The sequence below is a fragment of the Ursus americanus genome, chromosome 18, assembly GCF_024610735.1.
Source record: "Ursus americanus isolate L20-20 chromosome 18, mUrsAme1.1.p, whole genome shotgun sequence".
Lineage (NCBI taxonomy): Eukaryota > Metazoa > Chordata > Mammalia > Carnivora > Ursidae > Ursus > Ursus americanus.
This window is the reverse complement of record NC_142144.1, coordinates 46,966,593-46,986,636: the sequence shown is the minus strand read 5'-3', so window position 1 is coordinate 46,986,636 and position 20,044 is coordinate 46,966,593. Positions and strand designations below refer to the sequence as shown.

The 20,044-nt window shown below is 45.9% G+C and overlaps 1 long non-coding RNA gene across 3 annotated transcripts in view; it reads right to left on the bottom strand.

The window, feature by feature from the left end:
• LOC123781011 (uncharacterized) overlaps window positions 1-19,669 on the bottom strand; it is a 55,442-nt gene extending 35,773 nt beyond the window's left edge. For all 3 annotated transcript variants that reach the window (XR_015727492.1, XR_015727493.1, XR_006776574.2), the window contains exons 1-2: window positions 19,446-19,669; window positions 5,028-5,172 (exon numbers count right to left, since the gene is read on the bottom strand). This is a non-coding gene — a long non-coding RNA (uncharacterized LOC123781011). The remainder of the gene's footprint in view (window positions 1-5,027; window positions 5,173-19,445) is intronic.
• Between the last annotated feature and the right edge of the window lie 375 nt (window positions 19,670-20,044).

Sequence of the window (20,044 nt, the reverse complement as noted above, 5' to 3'; positions counted from 1 at the left end):
TGTTTTTGCCATTGAGTCGATTTGCCTTAGCTGAGCTGAAGAAAGGGGTTTCCATTGCCCATTCCTGGACTGGGAAGGTATCACTCTGTTCGGTAGTAGCTGCCAGTGAAGCTTAGGGAGAGAAACTGGGGCTTGAGTATCCCAGGAGAGGTGAGGACTTGAACTCTTCCCTCCGGGAAATCCATATCCCTTTCTCTCCCTCTCCCCTTCTCTCCCCCACTGTTCATTACTGTCCCTGGGGCCTCATGGGAAGGTGCGGCCCCGTCCTCTTCAAGGAAGTAGGGAAGGAGAGGGAGCAGAGCAGCCACGTTCCCTGGCCTGAGGTGCTATGATGTAGTTATTTGCTTAATTCACATCCTTGCTCTTCCATCTTGGAAGAAGTCTGCCTTGGATGAGAATTTAATCCCTGTGATTGTAACTCAGGGCTCCACACAAAGGCGGCCCAACAAGCTCACCCCAAGGCGAAGCGTGAGTGTTGGAGGAAAGACGTAAATGAACTTGGAACTTCATGAAAGCTAAGGATCCTCTTGACTTCAGTTTCGCTGCTAACCACCACTCAGGGTATCTTTCTGCTTGAAAGTCAAGAGGGAGAAGTAGAGGAGTGGAGGGGGGCTTTGAGGGTCAACTGGCTCAGAGCCAAACTGAGCCACTTCCTTTTTAATTCAGGAGACGTAATGGAAATAGAATTATCTTCAACTGTAAGGCATTCGGGTTCATTTCTTTCACAGATTATAGCAGGGTTTAAAATGACTAGGGACTGAAACAACCTTGGAGTTCTCTCCTAACCAAGTCCAGTCTCTGCCCTGAAAGCCCACTGCATTGGTGGCCCTTCTGCCATATACATCTAAGTCAATCGTGAGTCTTCTCCAAAAGTGGAGCTTTCTCTTCCCTCCTCCTCCTCCTCCCTTCAGATCCATTCTTGTCCTAGAAGGGATTCTTCACCCTTTTTTTTTTTTAAGATTATTTATTTATTTATTTGACAGAGACAGCCAGCAAGAGAGGGAACACAAGCAGCGGGAGTGGGAGAGGAAGAAGCAGGCTCACAGCGGAGGAGCCTGATGTGGGGCTCGATCCCATAACGCCGGGATCATGCCCTGAGCCGAAGGCAGACGCTTAACCGCTGTGCCACCCAGGTGCCCCGGATTCTTCACCTTTTAAATTACAATAAGAAAGAAATGATAGGAGGAAAAATGTAGACCCCTAAGCCAAGAAAACCCATGTGTCTCCAGACTTCACCACTGCCTTTAGAAACATGCAAACATTTTGCTCACCTGGTGGTAACGGTGAAGTTTTTGTTCACCTATTCATGTTAGAATCTGAGAAATGACTCCTTTAGAGGAATACACAACTTTTCCACTTGAGTGAGTTCTGAAATCCTCAAATAAGTAAGCACCCACTACATGTAGTAAAATAAGCACTATACAAATTACCAGCTCAATTTAGCAAATGTTTATTGAGGGTCCGCTAGGGAAGTGGGAAGCCTAATGATTAAGAGCATGGGCTCTGAACTCCTTACCTGTGGCCTCACCTTGACTCCACCACCTACTAGTTGTGTGACCTTGAGGAAGTTACTTTAATCCCTTTGAGCCTAGCTCCTTCGTAACATGGACTATGAGAGTACTGCTTCATTGGGTTGTTTTAAGGACTAATTGAAATATATGGCAAGCATCCATAGTGCCTGGCACAAAGTAATTGTTCAATAAACTAGTCAGGGCCTACAAAGATGATCGCATGGTCTTTGTCCTCAAAGTCTTTGTCTGTATGCTTACTACCTTGAGTAGGAATAAAAGCTGGAAATTGCCATCTATCTTGGGAGTAGGGTACACCACCATGTTCGAGGGGCATATTAGGGGTGTGTGTGTGTGTGTGTGTGTGTGTGTGTGTGTGTGTGTAGGAGATTGAGGGATTGGCTCGTGTCGGGTAATCATGGGGACTGAGAAGTCCCACTATCTGCCGTCTATAAACTGGAGGCCCCGGAAAGCCAGTGGTATAGTTCCACCCCTAACCTGAAGGCTTGAGAACCAGGAGAGCTGAGGAGATAAGTCCTGATCTGAGTCCTAGGGAGAACTGATGGGAGAACCCATGGGAGCCGATGGTATAAGATCCAGTCTAAGTACAAGAAGACCCAGGACCACCGGCAGGAGATGATGGATGTCCCAGCTGAAGCACAGAGCGAATTCACCCTTCTGCCTTTGTTCTCAGGCACATTGGATGATGCCTGTCCACATTGGTGAGGACAGTCTTTACCCAGCCTACCAATGAAACCCTGTCACAGACACCCCCAGAAACTGTTTTACCAGCTCTCTGGGTGTCCCTTCACCCAGTAGTTGACACACAAAATTAATGGTCCCATGGGGCCATGAGCCACTAAAGCCAGTATAGAGATGGTTGGAGGGGAACTGGAGGAGAATAAGGCAATCGAGCCAAGCCTTGAATGCTTATTAGCCTGGATTTAGTAGCAGCCAGAAGGAACAAGAACAGAGGCAAGACCGAAGGTTATGGCTTCTTAAAAACAGGATCGCTGCATTTATTGCTGTCTTTTCTCCTTTCCACCAATACCAGATCCCCTCCAAATTAAATCTAGTAGCTACTACTCCCAAAGTTCACCTCTTCATTCTCCTATAAAGTCTACTCTAAATTCCAATGACCTACAAGCCTTCTGCACCAAACACAGCTTCCGCCCAGAGCACCCTATCCCTCACTCCCCATTCTATGCACTGAAGCACCCCAACCCAGTAGGTTCCAGCTACCAGCCCAACTGCAGGAGACTTGCCATTCTTTGTCTTTCCTCCCCACAACCTGCAACATGAGCTTGGCTAAAACGCTTCTTTGCCTCATTTTCCTGTCCATAAGATAGAAGTACGTGCTCTGGCCAGTTAGATAAAAGGAGACTCGTAAGCTACGATGGCCCTCGAAGTCTCGAGAAATAGAGCTGAAGAAACACTACTTACAGGTAAGAAGCAGCGAGGGGCACCTGGGTGGCTCAGTTGGTTAAGCATTTGACTCTTGATTTTTAGCTCAGATCATGATCTCAGGGTCATGAGATTGAGCCCCATGTCAGGCTCTGTACTGGGCATGTAGCCTGCTTAGGATTCTCTCTCCCTCTGCTTCTTCACCCCTGTTCATGAGTGTGTGTGCGCACACATTCGTGTGCGTTGTCTCTCCGCCCCACCCAAAAAAACAATAAACAGGCAGTGAAAGAGGAAGAGCATCTGACTCCATATTTTGTTGGGTTAGTAGGTTGGTTTGATCACATCCAAGGTTGAATAATTGTTCTCAATCAACTACAAGCAAGGAAATCCAGAGCTTGGACTCCAGCAAGATAAATCTGCATATGTTCAGAATTATCTTCCAAGTCCACTAACTGCAGCCGCTCCAGCAGGAGAAGCCGGCTGTCCTACAATAGGGCCTCGACCTCTACTGCCGTACACGGGAGGGGAGGAGACCGGGGGAGAGGTGCCTGGTAATTCGGGCACAGGGGTGGGTATGTTGGGGGTTTTCCTCTTCTCCCCAGACCTGACTCTGGGATGCAACACCTGAGAAGGGAAAGAATCCCCACCCCCCAAATGGCTGCAAGGAAAACATCCTGATGGTAATTAAAAACAGAAGTTAGCTAAAGTGGAAGTAAACATCGCTCAATGAATGGCTTTGTCATTTGCCAAAACCTTAGTTCTTCGCTGCCTTCATTTAGTTAATTAGTCTTTCACTATTGATCTGCTGCTGTCAACTAAGCAGTATATGCAAACCACATCTCTAACTACTCCAGCCTGTTCTGTGAGCCTTAGAAAGATGGAAGGGAGGGCCTTAGAAGAAATCTACAAGCCCGTTGCAAAATGAAAAGTTTCATTTCCCGTGCATAAGGTGCCAAGACCTTTCTTCAATAACCCAGCAGTGTTTTAGTTCTCAGCTGGTGGAATTTCAAATTAGCAGAAGCTTCTGTGGTTTCTTACAGACCTCCTTGGTTAGAGGAAGGGACTCCGCTCCCACCCCTATATTGTTTTCACTTCTCTTATTGCTAAGCTTACACTTACATTCTTTTTACTTTCTCTCTGCACAATTTTTAAAAACTATAAATTAGCACCTTCATTCCCTCATGGCTGACATCTGCTGCATTTCAAGTGAGCAGGCATTAAAATCCTCTTTTCATGAGACTGTCATAATCGGAAAAGTACATAAGCAGAATGCTGATGGACTGGCTTCCTTTTTTGTGATTATATTTATGAAATACTTGATACAATGAGGTACTATTTAATTTTGTCACATACTAAGTAGTATAGGATACTTTGTTTGTAATATGTACATATACGAGTAGTAAAAATATTTACACATAGGGCGCCTGGGTGGCTCAGTTGGTCAAGCATCTGCCTTCAATTCAGGTCATGATCCAGGGGTCCTTGGTTGGAGTCCCAGGGAATCTCCCTCTCCCCCTCCCATTGCTCCTTTTCTCTCTCTAATAAATAAAATCTTTAAAAATATATATAAACATACTTGGGAAATGATAAACACCACCTTCTGTAAGTGAGGAGACTTTTGACCTACGATTATTCTACTAGCCAACTTGTAAACCTGCTTACACACACACACACACACACACACACACACACACCCTTACATGGACATACCCATTCTCTCTCAATTTTGTTCTCTATATGACAAAGGAACTCTGGAATTTGCTTACTAACCTAGAGAATGTCTTAGAAGACTTAATTTTTCCTTTAAAGAAAAGGCAGAGGAAATGAGTTTGTTGGTGGCTGGGGTGGTTAATGACCCCCGATTTGGGGGGGCTTTGATGGCCTTCCAGTAACTCCCCTCATGGCCTCATTTGGAGGCTCAGACTTGGCTTGAGGCCAGCGTGGCAAATCAAGGCTCATGAACTGTCCTCTTTGGGAGATTATTTCTTAGGTATCTTGATTTTTATTGGTGGACAGGAGGAGCAAGGAACAGGGAACAGGAAGGAGGACCAAGCTGGGATTTCTAAGCTCAAGCAGGATGTCCTGCTGCCCTCCCAGCCGTGAAAGTGCGCTCACCTTGGCCCAGCGGCCCATGCAGGAGGGTTAAGTTAATTCAGGGAGTCTGGACAGCTTTGAAGGGATTCCTTTAAGAAGCTTCAAACCTCCGAGGAGCACCCCTGACTCTGGCAGTCCGGTCAAGGTAGTTTCGAGGAACAATGAACTACGAGGGGAAAAGAAAAAAAAAATCACGTTAAAACATGTACCTCTAAGCAGCAATGGGCCAGACTCCAAAATGAATCTTTATGAGCTTCCAAGGAGACAGTGAAGGGAAGTGGGACCACGTGAAGAATCAGATGAGGATGTCAGCATTGGAGACTGCAGAAAGGCGGAAGCAGTGTCTGTGAAGGGAGCCCTCAAGCCAGCAGCAAGGGATAAAGGAGGCCAGATGGCCCTCACCCCCAGGCCGGCCAGGGGATCCGCCCAGCCCTCCACACTGCCCTCCTGTGAAATGCGGGCGGGCAGCCTTCCCATCCTGCCAGATTGACGCCCTGCCTTTAGTGGCGACTCAGAGAGGGAGCACAGGCGCTGAACATCCCTGAAATTCTGCCTGGGTTCCCAATGAAAAATTGTTCTGCCTTCAAAGCCAAATGGAAGTTTGGTAAAAGCATGTGCTTTCCCCTTAGGTTCCGAAGAGAAATTAATATCCCCACTGTCTCGATGTGCATTTGTATTTTCCTTTTTCAAGTGGAGACGAGAAATGATGAAGGAGCCATTCTATGAAAACAAAAGTATTACAGAATAACAGTACCATTTCTTCACAGAAGCAAGCCCGTTCTTTTTTTTGGGGGGGGGGTTGTTTTGGTTTTTTTGTGCTTTTTGTTGTTGTTGTTGTTTAAAAAAAAAATGTGCGATTTACTCTAAAGTCCATCAAACCTAGCACAGGTTTACCTCGAATACAAAAAAAAAAAAAATCCTGTTTTTGATAGGGCGTCCTCATGATGATTTACCCCCATTCCATTTTTTTTTTAAAGATTTTATTTATTTATTTGACAGAGATAAGAGACACCCAGCGAGAGAGGGAACACAAGCAGGGGGACTGGGAGAGGAAGAAGCAGGCTTACAGCGGAGGAGCCTGATGTGGGGCTCGATCCCATCACACCAGGATCACGCCCTGAGCCGAAGGCAGATGCTTAACCGCTGTGCCACCCAGGCGCCCCTACCCCCATTCCATTTTAAATTCTGTGCGGTGTTAATGTTCTCAAGGCAGACGTCTGAAATGATGTCCATACACGTTGGCAGGAGTTAGCACCAGCCAGAGAGTTCACAGGAAACTCCCATCCTCGGCCATTTATTCCTACAGAGATTTTGATTTTGCCAGGAGAAAATCTTGTAATAGGAAAGATGGAAAAAATAATTTACTGCACTGCAATCCCGTATTAGGCGCTAGTAACACAACAATGGATGGAGAAAATTCTCATGGTACATGGTTCCTGCCCCCAAGGAACTCCTACCTAATGCGGGAAGTAAGGAAGGTGGTGAGGGGCAAGAGAATAGGCCTTATTATTGATCCGGGTTATCAAATTGTGTGGAGTAGACATGAGGAACAATGGTTTCTGGAGGACCATAAATGTTTCCAGGAAAACTACACTTAGATGATACTGGTGAAACAGAGGGAAGAGCATCCCAGAGACCAAAGGCCAGGAGGAGTGGAAGTGTGAGCTTCTCTGGGAGCGGGCAGGAGCCCAGTGTAGCCAGAGGGTGGGGACTGGGAGGGGCCGGGAATGGATGAAGACAGGCTGGGAATGTGGGTCTGGAGCCACAGAGCAGTTTGTCAGAGGCTTGGATTGCTGTGCTAAGCAAGGTGGACTCCCAAGTTAGAGGGAGGGCAATAGTCAATGGTGAACAAACAGCCCAGTCTTCACGGGTTGCATTGGAGGGGAAAGAAGATAAAGATTGTGCAGTAAGGAGCGCTTGACCTATGGTAGTGCTGGGGGGAACCAAAACAGGGAGAGATGAAGTCTGACTGTATTTGGAGAGAAGGAGGAGGTGAGCTTGCGAGAAAGTTCCTAACCAGGTGCTTGACTAAAATAGGAAATAGTAGTTCACATCTGCTATGTGCTGTTCCCTGCCAGATGCATACTCCCCATTCTAACTTAATTCTCGCTGCATCCCTCTACAGCAGGCACTACTGTCCTACCCACTTTACGGGTGAGGAAAAGGAGGCAAAGAGAGCTTTGGTAAATATCCTAAGGTCACAGATGAGTAAATGAGGAAGCCAGAATTCGAACAAAGTTTGTAGTGAGTGTCCAGGGAGACTAGACATTATACTGCCCACAAAGGAGATGGGGTGTTTAAGGGAAAGAAGTTAGATCACGTGTATACGTAACTGAGATGGCAGCAGGTACCAAGGCAGAGATGGCCACTGAAGAGTCGGAAAAATAGGGTTGGCGCTTGGAGATTCATTCAACAAGTAGTTTTTTAGCATTTACTATGGATGTACCTGGTCCTGTGTCAGAGACGGAGTTAAGACCTCACCAAAATATTTACTGAACACCCACAAAGCAAAGTATACACTTTTAGCGTATATCGAATTTTAGTAAAGCAAATAATTTTCATCACACAGCTGAACACATGCCCTTTAAAATAATCTGGAGATAGCTCCTTCTATAAAACAAACAATTTACCCCTTAAGTACCTGTTTTTGCTATTTCAGAATTACTCATACTGGCTTTCCTTAAAGCAAAACACCCTATAAATGTATAAAAACTCAGTCAGGAAGAAAGAGTTCATTTTTAACTTTATGAACGATTCAGCACATGTGTTGGGCTCAGGAAATAATAAAATAAATATATCTCAGTTATGTTGATAGAATTTAACAGGAAGGCCACAGTAATGAAGGGTTACCCCTAAGTAAACAGAATGCAGATTCTACCCACCCCCAAGGAAAAAGAGGAAAGAAACTCAATCCTGAAGTTCATGAACACTGGCGGGGCGGGAACGGGGCCCACGTTTTGGCCTGTCCTGGCCCCTCTGCCTCGGTTGTACCATCTGCACAACCAGGCACACTAGCTACAAGCATACCTCAGACGTCCTGCCTGGCCTAGCAGAAGAGCCCATGAGGGTTTCTAGCAAATCCTTCTAGACCTTCCACCCCCCCCCCCAACAAAACCTCTGAGTGAAATCTGTTCCCTCTCAGCCTCTAAAGGGGGAGAGGGGAACAGCACTAGGATCCCCGTTTCCAGAGAACGCGACTTTCTGGTACCTATTTTCTGTACCAAATGACCATTCTACAGTGTGCTGCATAATTATACGGTGAGATTCCTTTCACAGAAAAACATCTGAGACCGTTTATATCTTGAACTTAAATAGCATCTTCTGCTAAGTACTTCAACTGACTTTCAGCTATCATCCTATTAAATCTCCGTAGATTTCCATATTGAAAATATTTTTCAGCAGTGGCCTGAAAATCAAGGCATTTCCATGAATCTGCACTCTAGCTGAGAACCTTTACTGACCGTTTCGCCCACTGGAGAATCGACAGATGGTTTCCTTCTAGAGCAAATCCCATGGCGGTATCATTCTCGTTCCAGCCATTACGGACCTTTATCAGGAGCTCTAAGATCGTACAGTCAGTCTGGCCTCTCACCTCACTCCATACTTCAACTGTGTTCCAGTTAGGGGCTTTTCAGATGACTGTCACAAAAACCAAGAGGCCACTTAGTGTAACAGTTAAGAGCATGGGCTCGAAGCCAAACTCCCTTCCTGTGCAAACTTTCCAATCTCTGTGAGCCTTAGTTTCCTCGTCTGTACAATGGGAATAACAGTGCCTCCGACTATGCTCACGAGAATCAAGTTACTACAAAGTGCTTGGATAGTGTAGGCACATGGGAAGCACTCAACAAACACTGCTTGATCAGATCTACACGCATAGGAAAGGAAGAACAGCAGAAAACCTGGATTCCGGGCCCAGACCTCACACCCACTAGGTGTGTGTTCTTGAGAAACTCAACCTCTCTGAGACCCCATTTCTGATTCTTGAACTGGAATGGATTATTCTAAGCAGCTGCTTTGGAGAGATGGCTGTGGCTGGGACCAGTGGTGACGCAATGGACCCCTGTGGGAGTTTCCACCAGGCCACAGTTTGGCTCCTGTAGGTCAAGACTTCTGCAGTCTTGCCTCAGGGCCCTAAGAGGTATTGAAGAAAAATCCCTAAAAGGAAGGAGCATTTCTCTGGCTCTGCCTCACAGAACTTCCCCCTCTTATCAGGGACAAATGAACTAGCCAACCACAATCCTATGTACGACTATTTCTGGCATTTATTTTTCTGAAGAACCTACATGGCAGAGCTCCTAAAGAGCCTTCTAAACAATAAACAATGAGGGATCCTCTAAACAGTTGCTTCCTCCGGAGATCTGCCCACGGTTCTTCCTGCTCCTCGTCTCTCTTCCTCTCCCCGTGGAACCTGTTCGATGTACGGCCACAGTCTGCCCAGGCAAGGGAGCATCACGGACAGAGCAAAAGCTCAGATCCCACAATCCTGTGCTCAAAGTAAAGACAACAGTGTCGTAGACCCTGGTGTCAGCCTCCCTGCCTAGGAGTCCTACAAGCTGTGTGACCTTGGGCAAGTTGATTAACTTCTCTGAGCCTCCATTTTCTCAGGGGAAAATACGTGAATAATAAAGGACCTACCTAACACAACTGCCTCAAAGATCAGATGAAATAGTGCATGTCAACACTTAGGGTTGTGCCAGCCCAAAGCGAGTGCTCAATAACCATTAGGGTTATAATTATCGTCACTTGGCCATTTTGTAGCCATGAACTGTGGACCCGTTCCCTAAATTCCCTGAGCCTCCGTTTCCTTATCTGTAATCTGGGGGACAATAAAGGGCTTCCAGGTTTATCATAAAGATTAGATGAGATGATCCGTCTGAAGTGTCTTCGCTCCTAGTAAGCACTGAGACAAGATCTGCTGTTATCCTATTAGCGCGACAATTACATCAGTAAGAAGTGAGGAAGGGGTGGTTACCATGCCTGAACAGACTCCCAAGGCTGACCTCTCGGAATCAGGAAATAGATCTATATAGATTCCTGCACTCCTCCCCCCGACTCGGCTCTACCTTTAAATAAAAGAAAATGTGTCTTGCAGAATTTCCTTAGGGATTCAATGAAAACCAAGAAAAGTTACATCTAAAAGTGGTTTGGGGTGAAGGCCCATTTCCCAGTTTTGCTGAATGATGCTCTTCAGGAAGGATTTCAAGCCAAATCAGTACAAGAAAACTGCAAAAGCCATTGTTGTTAGGGTTAGCCCAGCCCTCCTGTGTGCAGCATCTTACTGTGTTCGGACAGCAGCCCTAGCCCGTAGCTAGAGAAAGGATCACTAACCCTGTTCTGCAGGTGAGAAAACTGGGAACTGGAGAAATCAATCCTTCAGCTCTGGCTAGGGAGGGATAGAATCCGAATTAGAACACAGGTTGCCCAGGGCACTTGGGTGGCTCAGTCGGTTGAGCCTCCGACTCTTGGTTTTGGCTCAGGTCATGATCTCACGGTCGTGAGACTGAGCTCAAGCTCTTCACTGGGTGGGGAGTCTGCTTGAGATTCTCTGTCCCTCCCTCTGCCTCCCCCTTTGCTCACCCCCCCCCACACTTTCTCTAAGTCAATAAATGAATAAAATATTTAACACACACACACACACACACACACACACACACACACACACACACAGTAGCCTAGCCCACTGCTCTGTAAGCCATCTGCTCAAATGTTTAGTGGTTGACCTTTGGACCACAGGTGATGAGCCCCCACCTGGTGCCCATAGCAGACACCACCAATCAATAGTAGTTCTTTTCTAATGAACCCCAGCATCTTTTCAACACAGCCCTTTGGGACCCATCACCACTTGATCAAATCTGTCAGGTGAGGAGAAACCTCTCCATCACCCAGGCACAAAACCTTAAAGAATGAAAACTCCAATCCCTCCAGCAGGGACCCGTCAGCTCCTAGAAAGAGTGTGTGCGTGCACATCTCCTGTGAGCGCACTGAACACTCAAGCATAGGTCTTGGATGAAGGAGAAGCCAAGTCACCTTTAGCTAATGTCTTCCTATGGTGAAGGGCAGTGTTGAACTAGCCCTATCTTCATATTTTAAAAAATCTTCCATCCGGGCACACATGTAAAATCGCCCAAGTCTTCAATACTAGGCAGCCCGAATAAAATGCACGTCTGGGTCACGCATAGCTCAGAGGCCATCATTTTGCAACTTCTGCCATAAATCAAGTCTTGTGATCCTTGCCTTCTCTAAATTCTGAGCATCCGTTTGAGCTTCGTGCCCTGATTCCTGGAAGCACAGCTCTCACCTCGATTAATGAGATCACTAAGATGCATCTGGAAGGGCTGCTGAAAATATGCAAGGCGCCAGCTGGCTCCAGTGTTGGCCTCCTCCAGACAGAGGGGTCGGGGTTAGTTTCTGCCGGGCGTAGCCCACAGGGAAGGAAAAATAGTGGGAAAGGAAAGACCCCTCCTCTTTAACGTGGCAAGGAAAGCCAGAGAGAGAAGCACAACCAACCTTTGGGAAAATCTGGAAGGTTACGTTTTGTCTGAGAATTTCCTCTCCGCTTCCCTCTCTTCCCAAACCTCTGATACTCCTTGGTATTTCCTCCCAACAAAGTTTCCCGGATTTCCCCCCACCCTTATCCCTTTTTCAGCATCCCTTCTAGAAGAAGGACATGAGTCCAGTAAATCCCGTTAAGTTTCTTCCCTCCCTCTCCAATCTGTTCCAGCAAGTAAAATAGGTTAATGTAAACAACAAGGAGAAAATGATCAAAATGTTAGCCGAGGCTTTCTCCAGTGCGAGCTGTTATGATTTATATTAAACACTTCCATATTTGCCAACTCCACGGTCATTAACAACCAGCATTTTTATAACAGGGGAGTTGTTTTTCCACAAAGAGAAATTAATAAGGAAAAGTAAGTGTCAAGGATTAATGTTATATTACTACAATGATTACAACTGTAAGATTTATCAGTTAAGATACCTTGGGCCACAGTGTGTGTGTGTGTGTGTGTGTGTGTGTGTGTGTGTGTGTGTTTTAGAGGTGGGGGAAGGGGAGAGAGAAGTGATCTTAAGCTGGGCATGGAGCCCAATGTGGAGCTCAATCCCACAACCCTGAGATAATGACCTGAGCCACCCAGGTGCCCCTAGGGTTCTAGCAATTTTTAATACCTTCTCAAACTGACAAGCAAAAAATATTTTTTAAAATAAAGGTCTAGAGGTGGGATGGTTCCAGCTCAATGATTCTCAAAGGGTTCTTGCTGTCTTCCCTCTGCCACACACAGTGTATCAGTTGTGCCAGAAGCAGCTTCCCGCATAGACTCAAGATGCTGCTGTGGTCCCAGGCACCCCAGCCATGCACCACCATGCCCAGTAGAGTGGTGGTATGTTCTCTGTCTCCTGGGAGCAAGGACATCTTTCCCAGGAGCCCCCAGCTGACTTTGCCACATGCTTCACTGACCAGGACTTCGATCACCTGCCTGTTCTTAGATGAATCATTGGCAAAGAGAATGACGTTGCCATGAATAGCTTAGGCAAATTGTTTGGGATGGGACAGGTATCAGGAAGCCAGCCCGAAGGACTACAAGATACTGTGTTCACATTGTAAATAAAATATGGCTAAGGGGGTGTCTGGGTGGCTCAGTCATGCCTTAGGCTCAGGTCATGATTGGGATTGAGTCCTACATCAGGTTCCTTGCTCAGCAGGCAGTCTGCTTCTCCCTCTGCCCTGCCCCCCCAACTCATGCACGTGCACGCATGCTTTCTCACTTGCGGTCTCTCAAATAAGTCTTTAAAGAAACTGCTGTGAACAATAAGATCATTTTAAAAGTCATTTTGAAGAGCTCAAAGTCTACAAATAAGACCGTATCAGTCAAAAGGATGAGTCTGGAAAGGCATGTGGGTTGTAATTCTAATATTACTCTACATTTATGTAGTAATTAATAGTTTGCACTTTTCTCACCAGTTGCACCATTGAGGTGCCCTATCTCTAGGGATAGCGCCGCAACCGTTATTCCGTCTTCCAGAAAAGAAAGCAGTTGATCATTTTGCCTGTTGCCAAATGACTAACGAGATCGAGGGGGGACATGATGCCAGGCTTTTGGCTACTAGTTCACACATCCTTCTGATACACCATATCCCTCTCTCCAGAAAAACGCCGAACAGGGGCAGAGCACTCTGATTCTTTCCCCCAAGTACACACATCTATAATCTCGTTTCCTTCTCAGCACAACCCTGTGAGACCTCCAGCAAAGGTGGAATTACTTTCATCTTACAAACAAAGGATATCAAGGTCCAAGCAGGCTGATAGCAAAAAACTCAGGTTTGGGTGAGTTGAACCCATTTTTGTTTCGTTTCTTACTACCAAATGGTAGTTTTGGTTTTCTTTTTTTCCTTCTTCCATACCCCTAGTTGGCTCTCCGTACCTAGTCCTAAATAGGCAAGGATGCCTCCAAAATATGAGACCCCATTCCAACTGTTGACTCTCTAGAACCCCTTCCAGCTCCAGGCTCCACTGGCCTTCTGGTGTGCCTGACTCAGCAGCTCGTGTTGCCCCATGAGCTCCCGACAGCTTTCCCTCCTGCTTGTCTCAAGTCTCTCTGACCTTCCAATGGGATCATTAGCTAATCTTACCAACGAATCGGCTGTGGAAAGACTCCAGCCTCATGGCCTTCTAGGAAAGAAGAGAGGCATTCTAGAGAAAAGGCTCCCACTTGGTAGTCTGTCCTGAGGCAATCATCCCTCCAGTGAGCATTTTAGGGCAGGCTAGAGGGAAGTCTTGCCCCTTGGAGTTGAGGTGGGAGCCGCCACTCCTGTGAGGATCCTAGAGGCCGGCAAAGGCAACGATGTGAGACAGCCAGAAAGAGCCTTGACCCGAGCGTAGGCTTGCCTACTCTACGATCCAAGTACCTGAGGTCCCATTTGCAAAAATAGATTAACTCCAGCTCAGCCCGCTCGGAAGAGTTTTTATAAAATATTATCAAATCATTTGTGACTGAAATGGGAGTCAAACAGATGTATAGTTATTTAATTTCATAGCTACCTCTAAGTGAGTGGATGCCTTTTCATTTGGCATTTCCCTGGCAATGGTTGCTTACCCTGTCTCCTTTCTGAGTGTAACAGGAAGACAAAAGCAGAAAGATTAGATCCCACTGCTATTTATCCAAGTCTAAGGTTCTAGGGTAGGGTTCTTCACCCTGGCTTTATGTCAGAATCATCTGGGGAGACACTGGCTTGTCCGACAGTCTGAACTCTATTCCAAACCAATTAAGAGGTGGCGTCCAGGCATCTGCCCTCTTAAGAGCTCCTCAGATGATTCTCTGAGCAGCCAGGGTTGAGAACCACTGCACTGGGGTGATCCGGGAGCAGAGAGATTAATTAGAGTCTTTTTCCTTCAATCATGCAACCACACTTAAGGGACTGCGTGACAACGATCCATTCACAAGGGGTCAGAACATCCTCGGTCTTCCTGCTCGGCAACTGGGTCAGCGCAGGCAATGCTGTGTCCTGACCCATTCTGGGCACGGCAATTACTCTCAGAACTACTGGAGGTTTCCTCTCAAAAGCTTTAAAATGTGACTTGGGCTTGAAGAAGGGAAGCCATTGAAGGAGCATCGTGTGGGAGAGAGGGAATATGAGGTTGAAAGAGCTAAAAGCAAAAAGAGAGACAAAGGCAGGCAGGGGGTGGGGCGCAGAGAAGCGGCAGCAGAAAATAAAACTGCTGATCGTGGCTTTCAAAATTCAGACCTGCTTTCAAACCATATGGCGGAGACATTAGCTTGCCTGTAATTACTACAACATTCTCCACTGCAGAATGACTTTCATTAAAACCCATGGATTGAGGCACTTGGAATTTGTGAATAATTTTGCTTTGAGCTCTGGCTCTATTATGCTTCTGTTTGGAGTTGATATTTTTTAAGGAGAGAGATTCCACTTGTTCATCAAGCAACTATTTTGGAAATAATGCCATCAAAATCAATGTAATGAGCATTTGTTTAGCACCCATTGTGCGCCAGGCTCTGTCCTAAGAGCGGAGAGTGAGACTCGATGAAGAGTGTTGACCCCATCCCTTGGCCACATCCATTTGACGAATCTATTCATGTCAGCGTGTCAGGCCCCCTGCGAGGTGCAATGGAGCTGGGGTATCCCTAGAAGATGATACAGACGATGACTTGTAGGGTCACGTGGGCATAACCCCTCAGACCTCCATTAGTCTGTTTCAGGTAGCAAGAAGAGAAGGGCAAATGCATTCATCCGTGACTCCAGGGGCACCCGGGCTAAGTTGATAGTGACCCCCAGCCAGTGAGCCAGGAAATAGGCAGGAGTGGCAACTTTTGGTGTCATGATACAGTGAGGTTCTAAGCAGGCTCCTGGATGGGGGAGCAGGGGCCATTACTCTCTCTAGAATGGAATGTGAACAAAATAACCCCCAAGTTCAGGATTTAGCACATCTAATATCTATACCCTATTTCTCAGCCATGTACCACTTAGCCCAGAGATGACCAGCGGTTTCATTTTTCATATCCTCTCTGATCCATTGGTAATGACTGCCCCGGGTGCTGCTGCTGAGGTTTCTGGGCTCAGTGAGGCAAAACGTTCTGTGACTGATTAGTAATGTCTGCCATGGGAGGGGCATAAAAGGAGAGTTTCTATCCCTCACTTACGGCAGTCTCCTTTGTTCTTGTTGTCTGTGTCTGTCCAACAAACCCCTGCCCACAACAGTCCTTTAACCAGTGGCTTCAAACAGCAGTTCTTTATCTTTTGTATGAGTCTGCACTCTAGGGAAAAGCTCGGAGGAGACCGTTCACGTCTGATGCACACAGCATCAGTGGGGCAGCTCATTTGAGGCTGGAGGATTCACCTCTAGGATGGCTCGCCCGCATAGCTGGCTAGGTGGTCCTGCCTCTTGGCAGGGAGCTCAGCCAGGGCTATCAGCCAGGGGCCTCGTTCCCCTCCACCTCCGTGTGAGCCTCTTTAAGGAGCAGCTTGGATTTCTTCACAGCCTAGTAACTGGGTCCTGAGAGATGACGGCAAGTACAAGAATCTTAAGACCTGGTCCTTGAAACCTACCTGAGGTCACTGTTGCCATATTCTATTGAAGATTTTTTTTTTTTTAGTTATTTGACAGAACACAAGCAGGGGGAGAGGCAGGCTCCCCACAGAGCAAGGGGAGCCCGACGCAGGGCTCGATCTCAGGACCCCGGGATCATGACCTGATCCTGAGGTAGCTGCTTAACCAACAGAGCCACCCAGGCGCCCCTCACACTCTATTAATCTACCACATTGTTCTTGTATCTCCAGAAGCAGGCCGAGCCCAAACTTCAATTGTTGGCTAACATTACGATGAAAGAGTGTGGGGAAGTTCAAGACAAATGGATTGGGGAGAAAAATGGTTTAGAATGTGAGACTTGTGAGACTTACTGTCGCAGTCGACTCTGCTCTGCTCTGTCCTACCTGCTAAGCCTCTGCTCTGTGGTACATTCTAGGAATGTCAAAGGCTATACAGTGAAGGCCTAGAGTCCTGCAAGGCTTTGTCAACATTCCAGGAAGTGGGGTGTCTGCTCCTGTACTTCATGACTTCTTCTCCCTCTCTCCCTTACCCACTGAGCCCTACACTTTCCCTAGTGTGGCTTCTGCCCAGCCACCACCTTCTGGCTTCTCTGCTCATCCAGTGCTTCTCTTCACTTCTCCTACCCTTACAGGCTCTGTCATCACGCATTATAAATTCTGTGGTTTGGCAAATCCAACTTCCAGGCATTGGTGTGTGCAGGGGAGAGACTAGGCTCTATCTAGAGCTGTGCATTCAGGGAGGGCTTTCTGATGACCCTGTTGATGATTCTTCTATCTTAGCCAGGTACTAAGGCAACCTTTGGAGTCCATGAATTCCAAACCGGCTTGTGGCTCTTTTTATTTGCTGCTGTTGTGCCCATTGAGCATGAAATGGCTCACAAGGGAAGAAAGAAAAGAAACTGAAAAGAAAAAAAATAAAACCCTAAGACACACACACACACACACACACACACACACACACACACACACTTCCCCAAGGTGCATAAGTGTGTGTACAGCAGTATTGTTCTCTTTGCATAATAAAAATATTCATCTATTTGCCTTTGGTTACCAAAAGCTTAATCATTCTTAGATTATCAGAGGATTCAGCACTTATGGCTAGCATAAATTAGAGACTCCATCAACCTGGTTTTAAAATTGGTTGTGGGTTTTCTGAGGCCTAGTGTTTCAGCTTCTACCCAACACCTAGAAATTCTCCCAAGCCTCCTGGTCTGTCATGTACATGACCAGATTGATTTGATCCTAATTGTAATTAGTATGGCTAAATATTTTTCAAAGCTTAGAGATTTATAAACAGACAAAAGTAGAAGCAACACTCGCCTAACCTTTAGAAATTTTAAGCTCCTGAGATTAAAACCTGCCTCATTATAGTTGTCAGCCAAGCTAAGAGTCTTGCATCCTTCTGTAGCTGGCTTACTCTACGCCAGTGGTCCAAAGCCTTCTACTCATGCCAGATGCATTCATACAGCAAGACAAAGAAGCATTGGTGCTAGAATTAAGTTCGTCCTCAAACTAGCAGTGCGAACTTGGCCTCTGGGAGATGGCATGTACGTAAATAAGAGAAGAGAACTGTATTTAAAACAGACTGAATGGAGTTTGAATCCCTGCTCTGCCACTTACTGGCTTTTTTAACTTGGCCAGTTTACTTAACATCTTCGACTTTCTTTTCCTCATCTGTAAAATGAGGGCCAAAGTGCTTGCTTCATCAGTTTGTCAAGACAATTGGGTAAAATAATATATAAAAACAACCTGGCACATAGAAAACCCTTAATAATGGAGTTCCCCCTGGGCCTCTTTTCCTAAAATAAGTAGGCCCATTGGATCTAGATCACCGGAGAAACTGTGTTCATTATGACCCTGGCGTGGGCCCTCAGTTTGTAGTCTGGTTATGAGTAATTAAGAAGGGGGCCATCCAGAAAGATCCCCTCAAGAACTAACTTAAAAGAGCAAGCTGAGTGCTGAGAATAAGTCTATGGTTTCTGTGCCTTAAAACTCTTTTACATTATAAATTCCATCTCCCCAATTCCCTCCCCTACCACACACACACACACACACACACACACACACACACACACACAATGTGGTAGGCACAAGGCACAATAATGACCCCCCCAAAGTTGTCCATGTCCTAGTCCCAAGAACATGTGGATATGTTACCTTACATGGCAAAGGGACTTTGCAGAGGTGATTAATTTAAGGACCATGAGATGGGACAATTACCCTAGGTTACCTGGGTGGTCCCAATATAATCACAAGTATCCTAGAAAGTGCAAGAGGAGTCAGTCAGAGGGAGATGTGACCATGGAAGAATGGTCCGAGAGATATAATGTCCCCCTTCCTCTTTCTTCAAAGACTGCAACCTGAGCCAAGGAATATGGGTGGTCTCTAAGAAGTGGGAAAGGTAAGAATGGATTTTCTCCTAGAACCTCTAGAAAGAATCACAGCTCTACTGACCCTTTGCTTTTTTAGCCCAGTATGACCCCATTTTAGATTCTGGACCTCCAGAACTGCAAAATAATGGATTTGTGTTTTAAGTCAACAAATTTGTGGTATTTTTTGTTATAGCAGCAATAGAAAACCAATATACATGGATACTTACTATGACTATTTTGACAAAGTAACCACCGAAGCCCCAGAGAAAATTCTAAGGACATTACTACCATCGGAGGATGAAAATATCCTCAACCAAAAATTTTCTTTTCAATAAAACGTTGCTTTTAATACATCCACAATGCCCCCTCCCCCAAGGTTGGGGGTGAGTGGGTATTGAAGAAAATCAATAGATCAGTGAATCCTATACCTACTGTTTGGGAAGTCACCAGAAACAGTACCTGGAAATTCTTCTCAAGTAATTATAAAATCCTAGAGTCCCATTCAAAAGAAAGCTTTCTCATTGAGAGCATTAAAGAGGAAATTGATAAATTTTTAAGGTTGGGGGTTGGGGAGGGATATCTTCTATTACACTAGAGATCTTCGGCTTCTGGGTAACTAAATACAATTAGATATCAATTCTCAGTTTCATTTTTTAGAAACTTAAAAGATGTAGGTCAGGATTAAAATTCTATCATAACTATTTTCTTTTTCATGTACAGTTTACTGTTTTCTATTGGTATAGTAAAGCCTGGCCATTTTGGAAAATGAAGAAAACTCCAAATCATTTAATCACCCCGTAAACAAAAGACAGCATTGTTCAGATTACATTTCCTCTAAACTGAAAAGGAAAAGGCAAATAACCCTGCAGTACCATTATTCTCCGACCAAGCTTGCTCCCAGCTTACTCAGAATTTTCCTTACAGGGAAGGAAAACTGACCCTCCCAGAGAAGGGTCCCACTGGGGTCAGGCACACATAGTTGAATTTTTGTTTTGGCTTTTCCTACCTGTGCAAATCTGTTCTCTCCAGCAGGCTCCGTTTCCTCATCTGTGAATAAAGCCTCTTTGGCTTTTTTGTGAGGGTCGGAGGTATCTTATGTAAAGCATTTAGCACATTGCTTAATAAAGGAAAGTGGTCATTGCTGGATCAAAAGTAATTTTTCAGAAACTTGTCAACTGGGATCTTCCAGGATTCCTGATGGCTTTGCCAGCCACCGGTCCACTTATAACTCTGCTGTCTACCAGAAAAGGACCTTTCCCTCAGCACAGCCCAGAAATAGTCATCTCATACCTAAAGCTAGGGGCTGTTTTCCATTTACGAAGCCCTATCACATGCATTCTCTTATTTCATATTTGGGCATCAGCCTGTATGAAATGGAAACCACCAAGCTAGATTTGTTTAGAATCCACCACGTGGGGCAGCTGGGTGGTTCAGTTGCTTAAGCATCTGCCTTCAGCTCAGGTCACAATCCCAGGTTCCTGGGATCGAGCCACACGTTGGGCTCCCTTCTCAGTGGGGAATCTGCTTCTCCCTCTCCCTTTCCCTCTGGCTTGTGCACGCTCTCTCTCTCTTTCTCGCTCTTTCTTTCGCTCTCTCTCTCTCTTT